Source organism: Anoplopoma fimbria, chromosome 21 (genome assembly GCF_027596085.1).
Source record: "Anoplopoma fimbria isolate UVic2021 breed Golden Eagle Sablefish chromosome 21, Afim_UVic_2022, whole genome shotgun sequence".
NCBI lineage: Eukaryota > Metazoa > Chordata > Actinopteri > Perciformes > Anoplopomatidae > Anoplopoma > Anoplopoma fimbria.
The window spans coordinates 590,742-594,502 of NC_072469.1; the positions used below are offsets into that span (position 1 = coordinate 590,742).

Here is a 3,761-nt window from a genome sequence, read left to right on the forward strand (position 1 = left end):
CACACACACACACACACAGCTCTTCCTCTCGGTGATGACGAGTGTGTTTTAACAGTTTCTGAACTGGTTTCCGAGGCAACAGGCCGACGCCCCGGTTTTGGTCCCGGTTGAAAAAAAAAAAAAAAAAAAAAAAGAGAGAACAGCCGGTTGACCTTTGACCTCTGCAGACTTTGACCTCTGAACAGATGAATGAACCTGACCAGGTGTTTCTAATCTGTAGGTTAGAGACTCACTGGAGGAGGCGGGGCTTATTGATCTGATCATGAATCAATAATCAGATTAACGTGTGATATGTTGATTTTGTTCCGTGGACGTTAATTCAACACGTTATGAATATTAATCAGATAACTTTATTTAAAGGATGAATGTTTATCTGAACATTAGCAGAATATTCATCTCCAGTTTAGTGGGAATATTTTCAGAATAAGAGCGTGAAGTGGAACAAATTCTGTACGTAAACTTAACCAGCAGGGGGCGATGATGGGAGGTAACACAGCTGAGGAGGTCAAAGGTCAAACACACACACACACACACACACACACACACACACACACACACACACACACACACACACACACACACTGACCTGGATGCATAAACGCTCTCTGCATCATGAGGTCTTGCACCTTTTTTCAGGGGAACATACGTTCCCTTGTTTGGGCACCTTGCAAATTTTACATATTGAGGACAGCCAATAGGCTTTGAGCACCCTCAGATAAGCCCCTCCCACCCGCCATTGGCCCCGCCCCCGTCATAACTTTTGGCCGGCGTCCTGTTGAGTCCGACCCCTGTAGACCTGGTTACCTGAGAAGATTTATTTCCGAGCCAACCAAAATGCTCTGGTTGAGCGCCGTCGGCCAATCAGATCTCTGCATGCAGGACTTTTGCTTCCTGTTTCCTGAAAAAACGCTTCTTCAGTCTTCAACCTCAAAATGATAACAGCTGAACACAAAGAGAGAGAGAGGAAGTCTTTGTGTGTTTCCTTGTGAGCTCACTTCCTGTTTCCTGTCGTTTTGGATAGAACCCGTTGGATCCGAAGGTTAGTCGAGAACAGAAGAAAAGGTCCAGCTAGAAAAACTAATGTTCTGTAACAGTCATCGAGTTCCTACAAGGGTTTTGCAGCATTGTAGTAAAAAAAACATCCCGAGCGGCAGGTTGATGGTAGGCGGTTGCTAGGTGACGCGGTCTGGTTCTGGAGGCGGAGTCTCAGAAGACAGCAGAGGGAAGAATGATAAAAAAAACCTGCCAACGTAAAGAGAGTCGTCGCTGAGATAGAAGAGCATTCACTGAGTCGGGACCTGGATGCACTGTCAGGTTTACCTGTGTGTGTGTGTGTTTACTACACACACACACACAGGTTTGGTTAAAAAAAGACACAAATGACTCAAGTCTGGAAGGAAAACTTGAGAAAAACAAGTACGTGTGCTGGTAATATTCATCCAACCGGACGAAGAGAGAGTCAAAGAAAAGACGTCCAAAGAGGTCGAATAGCAGCTGCTTCCACTGAGAAGAGAAGGTGTGTGTGAGTGTGTGTCTGTGTGTGTGTGTGTGTGTGTGTGTGTGTGTGTGTGTGTGTGTGTGTGTGTGTGGGTCATTCGGTCGTCCTCACAGGAAGTTGGACTTCACCGGTAACCTCAGGCCTCCAGAACGAGCCAAGTGTTCTCTCTGCTCATATGCTGGACTCTTTGGGCGGCAGGTCCACGTTGGTTACCATGGGAACGGGTGGGAGGGTGGAGACCGGCAGGGCGTGGTGGTCGGAGTTAGGCGGGGCTATGGTGGCGGTGAGCCGGCGGACCTGGGAGATCCTCTCCTCCACGCAGCCGGCGGACAGCCGAGCCTCTGCGTCGTGATCCCAGCACTCCTCCACCGTCTCACAGATCTGAGCCAGACCCTGAAAATATTCATATTTATCATTATTATATATATATATATATATATATATATATATATATATATAGTACGACCGCAGCTTCTAAAGACGACCAAAAGAAGAACTAGATCTGCACACAATGTCATTGTTTACATCTGAAGCTTCTCCTGGACTCTCTAATGAAGCCTTGTAAGGTTTTTGTTGAATGGTGCTGTTAGATTGCTGCTCCTGCTCGTTGTGTGCAGGAGGAGGAGAGCAAACAGTTTTACCTCTTTTTTAAGGCTAAACGCTAACAATATGAAGTAAAGTATTCTTTACATATACAAACAGCTGTGCAGCATTTCAATGCTGTTTTAGAACTTGAATGTTAACATTATGAATGAAGCTTCAACTCTTCAGTACATCCCGAACAAGAACACAATATGAGGTGTTTGGTTCACAGTCAGAAAATATAATAGCATGAGAAATCTGGGCTTCAAAATAAAAGCACAGTTTTAAATACTTTAAATCCTACAAATCTTTGTGTTGTGAGAAAGTATTAGGTTTCTCTCAGGTTCACCTTTGTTTTTTCTGTGTGACAATAAACATTAAGAGGAGATAAAACACAAGAACATAAATATAGAAACATGAACAACTACGATAACTAACATGTTTCAATATATAAAATTGATAAATATTCTGAAGGTGTAAATGTAAACTGTGATGAAGACTCACGCTGTGTTTGAGCCACAGCTCTCTGATCGACGGCCTCATCTTCTTATGGACCACCACCTCCTGCAGGTCCTCCAGAGACGGATGCTGACCCACCTCCTCCTCGAACGGCAGCAGGTACTCGTCCACCGGGCCTAAACACACACACACACACACACACACACACACACACACACACACACACACACACACACACACACACACACACACACACACACACACGCAGTAAAACACCTGAGTGAATATTAAGACTATAAGAAGATAATAAACTATAATATAAATATAAACCCGTTACTAATAAACTATAATATAAATAATAAACCTGTTACGTCCACAGTAAAGATAAGATAATAAACTATAATATCCTGTTACCGTCCACAGTAAAGATAAGATAATAAACTATAATATAAATAATAAACCCGTTACTGTCCACAGTAAAGATAAGATAATAAACTATAATATAAATAATAAACCTGTTACCATCCACAGTAAAGATAAGATAATAAACTATAATATAAATATAAACCCGTTACCGTCCACGGCCTTGCAGCGGGACACCAGCTCCCACAGAACCAGCCCCAGAGCGTACACGTCGATCCTCAGGAAGGAGTCTCTCTGGAAGTTTATGGCTCCTTCTAGAACCTCCGGGGCCATGTAGCGCCAGGTCCCCACCTGTACACACAGACACACACACACACACACACACACACACACACACACACACATGAAGCCGTGCTCAGTGTGTGCGTCTCGCGGCGTGCAGCGGTCCGTGTGGCGGTCCGAGGGCTCACCTGTCCGTGAGTCTCTCCAGGTGGTTCTCCCGGCGTGAAGCGGACGGCGAGGCCGAAGTCTCCGATTATGGCGGTGAGGTCCGAACGCAGCATGATGTTCTTACTCTTAAAGTCCCTGAGAGACACAGAGACACCAGGACGTCAGACCAGGACCTCTGCCCCCCATGGGACCAGGACTAACAGGACTTTTTCAGAAGTGTTGATAGAGAACCTGGGAGCCAATCAGAGCTCAGTGAGGTCTCGTTATCTACATTGACTCTAACGAGGCGTTACCTGTGGGCGATGGCCGGTTTGGCGCCCTCTCCCTTCAGACGGGGGATGTCTTCATGAAGGTAAGCCAGACCGCACGCCGTCGACTCACAGATGTGACACAACTCGGACCAGCTGAC

The 3,761-nt window shown here is 45.6% G+C and overlaps 1 pseudogene; it reads right to left on the minus strand.

Annotated features, from left to right (window-relative positions):
* Positions 1 to 563: 563 nt before the first annotated feature.
* Positions 564 to 3,761, minus strand: part of LOC129110479 (activin receptor type-2B-like) — a 14,438-nt pseudogene continuing 11,240 nt past the window's right edge.